Raw genomic sequence first — 6,637 nt, 5'->3', positions numbered from 1 at the left:
GAGACGTTGACTTGACGCAGAGACGTTGACTTGACGCAGAGACGTTGACTTGGAGAATGCTGTACTACAGTTAAGACACTGAAGCCCTGGATTTCGGCCCAAGGTCCGCGCCTGATTGGAGCCCATCCAAATTTTGGCGGAGTCCTTCCACTCAAACCATGGCCATCAAAGGCAAAGCGTTGTGGCAAATTGGGTCCCAATTAATTTTGCATTTGGCCAGTGCTGAGCGTCCCCCGGGGGATCAAATCCCTGATCCCCCGGGTCCACACCCGTCCGATCGTTTCAGACCAACGGTTAGGATTGGGCCGTTGACTGGTCAGCCACCTTCACCGCGTCTTCTTCACGGAAGATGAAAACCCAACATGACTCAGCAAAAGCAACATGAATCCCGTCCGCTGTTTGCCTCCCCGCGCCGGACCGCCGCTCACGCCGGCAAAACGCTGTCTGCTCCGGTAGCACCGCCGCCCACGCCGGCAGCACCACCGTCCTGTACATGTAGCTTCGCCGCCGGCCTCGTCGAACTCCTTGCACCAAGGCGGCACCCGGTTTGTAGCAACGAGCGGCGGTCGCTGGTGGTAGCACCGTCGACGACCTCGCCGGACTCCTTGCAGCAAGGTGGCGCCCAATTTGTAGCAATGGGCGGCGGTCGTTGGTGGTAGCACCGTCGACGACCTCGCCGGACTCCTTGCAGCAAGGCGGCGCCCGATTTGTAGCAACATCCACCGCCGTTTGCAGCAACCAACCTTGCCGTTTGTAGCAAGGGCCGCCGCCGTTGGTAGCAACGGCCGCCGCCGTTGGTAGCAACGGCCACCACCGCTTGTAGCACATCGCCGCTGCCGCTTGTAGCATAAGTCACCGCGCTTTGTAGCTGCCGTGCCCGACCTTTGTAGCAGCGGCCCGTTGCCTATTGTAGCAGACGCTGCCGCCCTTCCAGTAGACGCCGCCGCCCTTGTAGCACATGTCGCCGCCGCTCCTTGTAGCAGATGCCACCGTCGCTGGTAGCAGACGACGCCGCCGCTGGCAGCATAGGCTCCCGTCCCTCGCAGCTCCAGCAAACACGGCTAGGAACTCCTCCGCCGCCCCAGCATCAGCGACGGCGTGGCCCCAACTCCGCCGACGCCCATGGCGGTCTAACGAGCTCGAGCCCCGTGGGGGCGGATCTTGGCAAAAGCGGTGTGTGGCTGGGCGGTGGCCGGCGATGTGTGGCTGGGCAGTGGCCGCGACCGGTGGGGAGGCGGTCTGAGCTCTACGTATGGGATGCAGACTACCGCCAGAGCGCAGGCGTGGGGAGAAGAGGCAGCTACTGCAGGACACAAGGAAGGATGCGGGGATTTCGTTCAGGAGGAAGAACTAGCAGGATAAGGTTGGGGTGGGTCCCGTTGTCGCCAGCTTCTGCCACGGAGAAGGACGCGTGGCGCGCTGGCTACCCGGAGGATGCGAGACGAGATCGTCCGGGGGAAGCAAAGCGTTTCCCTTTGCATTTAGCACCGGTAGTTGTATCCTTAGAGCAAGTACAATAAAGCTGACTCAGCAGGCTGTAAGAATTAAAATAGTGTTGTTTTGCTTAGGTGGATGACTTGCACGTGCTCCTAGGCACTTTGTGAGTATGTGTGGTGGGTCTTTTACACATAAAGTTATCAATCCTTAAAGCCAATTATTATACAAGTTAGCTATAAGCTGACTATAGCTGGTCTTATAGCCAGCACCCGGTTGCACTATTGGAATTGCTCTTAGGGACCAAAGAAATGCTCTCTTGATTTTGTTGATGAACTTTAGTGTTCCTGGAGGAACCAAAAGCGGCGTAGTATGTAGCTTGTGAGGTAATAACCGACTTAACAATATTGGCGCGACGGGCCTTAGTGACATATTTTTCGCTTGGTAGCCCAAGATATTTTAAAGGAAAAAGAAGTTCTAGTCTCTCGAAACAGGCTTTCGCCCCGCTATATTAATATAGCAAACAACCCGATACAACGAACGCGCTGGGGCCGCAGCACAACACCAAGCCCAAAAGGAAACACAAGAGAAAAGAAAAAGAAAACAAAGCCGACACCGACAAGACAAGAACAAGAGTGCCTCGCAACCGCTGCGCCCACCAAAGAATGCTACCACACTCCTAGCACGCCGAAGCGCCGCGTATCAAGCAACACCTTCAACAAGGAAAGTGACGACGACGCCACTGCTGCCCGGACTGGTCCTAGGGTTTCCCCCGATACGCGGAAGGGAGTGGGGAGGAGGGACTACCGACGCCCTTCAGGAAGGCAAGGCGACACCCGCAGGCGTCACCGCGTCAGTGTCGGGCCTGCCGACAAGATTTCTCCCGTCCCCCAACCCACACACCCGGACGATTCGACGTGCTCCACCCGACTTGCCGCCCACCGCTGCGCCACCGCGACCTTGAAGCCATCCTTGCTTTGTCTGTTGTGGTCGCCGGAGAAGGGCCTAGACGTAGAGATGAGAAAGCAGGGTCGGGGGTAGCGGACACCTCGGCCCAGAGCGGGAGGGAACTACCTCCACCGCCTTCGCGGTAGCCGACCGGACATGGCGGCGAGGTCAAACCCGCCCGGCCGGGCCCAAACAGCCGCAAAGACCTCGCTACCACGCTGCGGCGGGCCGGCCGGAGTACCGCCGCCGCCTAGCCACCGCCGTCGCATCTCCTCCACCTCCGGGGAGCATCACCGGGCGCCATGAGCAGCCCGCCCGCCCAGCCCCTCTCGGGCCCCGAAGGCTGAGCCCCGGATCCGGGCCGAGCAGCCTGCCATGGCCGCCACCGGCGCGGCTCCGCCACCAACGGTTGCGCCGCCTCTCCTCCAACCACCCGACGCAGTACCACCCGCCGCGCCGGACCGCCGCCGCCAGGAGCACCGCCGCCCGGCCGAAGCCCCGCGCCCCGGCCCGCGACAGATAGAGTCGTCCCCGCCGCCGCCGTGCACCGCCAGCAAGGCACAGCGGCTCCGCCGACGGCGGGCGGCAAGGAGCGCGAGGAGGGAGGGAGGAGCGCCGGGGAAGGGGCGCGGCCCGGCCGCCGCGGGGAGGCGGCGCGGGTCGCGAGAGAGGGGGTGGTCGGGTCGCGAGAGAGGTCTAATCGCCCGGTGTTTTCTCTCTGAAAAAGAAGTTCTAGTCACCGGAATGTCTTCAAGGATGTCATCAAAGTTTATTTCCCGGCAAAGTCCCCCGTTCCTTGGTACCCCGAAAAGCGCGTGTCTTGACTCTTGACCCAGGAAATGAACGGATTCAGGTAAGTGAGGAGCTCCTGTGTTCCAAATGCTGATTCGAAGAGTGTCCATATGGCCGATGCGTGCCTGTGCATTCAGGGTGTGTTCGGTTCTGGAATTAGGAGGAATGGAACGGGATGGTTCCGCACCCAGCACTCATTCTCGTGTTCGGTTGGATAGAAGGAACGGAACCAACTAGTTCCTCGGAATGGAATATACCGTGTAGATGCGGAATGCACTCGTCCGGCCGATTTGGTGGAATGCGGAGGAACGAGACACTAACCACGAGCAGATGAAAAGAAAAAAAAGAAAACATCACGTTAACCGCGATGGCGGCCAAGCATGCGCGGCGGCGAGGACAGCCAGCACGCGAGGCAGCGGCCCAGCACGGCCACCGGCGGCGGCGCACACCCGCGACGGCGGCCCGGCACGGCTAGCGGCGTCGGCCAAGCACGCGCGGCGGTGACCAGCACGGCCAAGCACGCGCGGCGGCGCACGGCCACGGCGGCGGCGTACGTCCGCGGTGGCGGCCAAGCATGCGCGGCGGCGAGGACAGCCAGCACGCGCGGCAGCGGCCCAGCACGGCCACTGGCGGCGGCGCACGCCCGCGGCGTCGGCCCGGCACGGCTAGCGGCGTCGGCCCAGCACGCGCGGCGGCGCACGCCCGCGGCGTCGGCCCAGCACGCGCGGCGGCGCACGCCCGCGGCGGCGGCTAGCGGCATCGGCCAAGCACGCTCGCGACGCCGGCGCACGCCCGCGGCGGCGGCCAGCGGCATCGGCCAAGCACGCCCGCGGCGGCGGCCAGCGGCATCGGCCAAGCACGCCCGCGACGGCGGCCCAGCACGCGCGGCGGCGCACGCCCGCGGCGGCGGCTAGCGCCATCGGCCAAGCACGCCCGCGACGGCGGCCAGCACGCGCGGCGGCGGCGCACGCACGCTGCAGGCGGCGGTGGCGCTGGGAAGCTTCAAGTTGCAGGGGTCGGGCGGGGATTTTGCCTAACTAATTTAGATTTGACCTCTGTAATTTGATTTTGGAAAAAAAATGTGCAAATATTTTGAGCCAAAACAGCCTGTTAATTATAATTATTAGCATTTTAAGCATGATTGTAGCTATTCCGTTCCGTTCTCAATTCCTCCAACCGAACACAATATGGAACCATTCCATTCCTTGTTTTTTCCTGAACCGAACACGGGGTCGGAACCGTCCCATGACCTCGGAACGGAACCATTCCATTCCATTCCTCCTCGTTCTGGAACCGAACACATCCTCAGTAATCGATGTACTGGCCATCGTAACTCGTAAGACCCGTACAGAGGACAAAGAACTTCCAGGTCTGAACTGCATAGGGGATGATCGACAACCAGGGGCTGTTCATGGGCGGCATCCACGGACAGACATGGACGTGGCTGTGCACAATAGAGAACAGACACTAGTATTATCTATGGTTGCAAGTGGATTAGACCCGGCCAACCCACCTGTCCATCACGGTTCTTTTGCCTCCAAGATGCACGAACCTGCAATTTGCGGTGGAGCAATGTCAGGCATGTCTGTTTTGCAGGGGGGCCAAAATCCTCCCCCGCTCTTGTGATGAAGGATTCAGGCACAAACCATGTGGCCAATGGGCTGGCAGCTGCATGAGGAGACGAGCAGAGCAGATACGGCTAACGGCCGTGATCTCTGGACTGCTCACCCGTGCTGGCATGCTGTCTGGTCCTGAAATGCAACTCTCACCTTCTTCCCAGTTCTTCCTCAAGTGTTCTTAATGATCTATGTATTTTTCCTGTCTCTTTCTGACTGGCTCCAGACAGAGGAGATTTTGCTGCATTAATCGTGTTTGTTTGGTACTTCTGAACCCCTGACAATTTTTTTGTTGTCCAGCAATATAATGTGATAAATACGGTTACAACCTGTAGGGCTCGATATCATTGTGATTTTCGGTTTAATTAGCAGTTCTCTCAGTCCTTTTCAACAAATTTCCCGGCCAGCACCTACAATGTAGTAGAATTGTCTCACACAACAAAGAAGATATATATTACCTTATGTTCATGATATCATTTTCAGTCATTACTCATTAGCAAGTACTAGTTATATAAGAAAAACTAGTTCCACTGGAAACGTTGGACATTCTCTAGGCTCGGTGCATCATGGCACTAGCCAAGGAAACCCAAAGTCTGAATTGATGAAAATAGCTAATACCATTCACTTACACACTTCACAACAAAACCTACTTTGAACAACAAAGAATCTGACAGATATTTTTGTATCCTTCCTAAAAAGTACACCTGAAACATTTGGCAGTCTCTAGGTTCAGTGCATCATTCAAGAAGCTTAAGCTTCGAAGAATCTAACATATATTTTCAATCCTTCCTATAAAGTACAACTGCAATTAAATTTTCTCCTGCAGGCTTTCACTCACTAGTCACTAGTCACTACTCACTAGTTTGGATCACACTATGTAATTATAATATTTCAGCAACTCCCTCATCACCGCCGCAAACTATTGCAATGCTTAACGTGGATGACAGTATTATAGTAAACTATATGTACAAATGGATCTAGTATATCCCAGAATTCTGCATGATCCAGGCTGGAGCTTTGCCTGTTGCCATGATTATATCTTTTCTAGTGACAGTCATTGGATCCTCATCTGCAGAAGGGCATGAATGAAGCATGTGCCTTTTTGTTTATTAAGTTTGTTCTCTTTGGTTTTTGTGCAGTAACTTGGGCACCCTGAATATGTCTCTGCTGATATGTGCTACCTGGAGAACGGTCGAAACAGTGTATCTTGAGATCATTTCCATGAGCAGTCCAGGTTCACTGAAGTTGCCTTTGGTGGATATTATATGATAATAGAGGCTAACAGGATTTAGCTTGTTGGGGAAGTCAGAATTGACTTTGGTGGATGAACATGAATTTCTGCACCCATACATGTCTAGAAAACTCAGACTAGGTCACTTGGACTTTGAGCTAACAGTGCTAGATTTAACACACAGTTTGACTAAACTGTTTTCGTCAGGCAGTGCGAGTACTGATTACTGAAACTGTCTGTGTAAAGCAATTCAGGAAACAAATCAATATGATTCAGGAACCACATCATGTTCAAACTGCATTTTCAGGCTTAAATAAAAAACCTTAATTTACAGCAGATAGATAATGTGTACCCAGATGGCTTTGCAATCTTTCTATCTGTAGTGTGTGGGTATGCATGGGCAAGCAAATCTGATAAAGAAATACCGGATTAAGATTTGAATCTCGGAGAGTATCTAACTGGACCCGCTTGCTGCCTACTACAGCTCTCTTTGCTCAAGAGTTTTAAGCAACTTGCATGCTGCTAGGCTGCAAAGAGTATTGCTGTCTTAATCATTTAGATTCTTCCATCAGGTAATTACAGCACATCACTCTGCTACTCCGAGAACGAAATGCTA

The sequence above is a fragment of the Lolium perenne genome, chromosome 3 (assembly GCF_019359855.2).
Source record: "Lolium perenne isolate Kyuss_39 chromosome 3, Kyuss_2.0, whole genome shotgun sequence".
Classification (NCBI taxonomy): Eukaryota; Viridiplantae; Streptophyta; class Magnoliopsida; order Poales; family Poaceae; genus Lolium; species Lolium perenne.
This window is presented reverse-complemented; position numbering follows the sequence as displayed.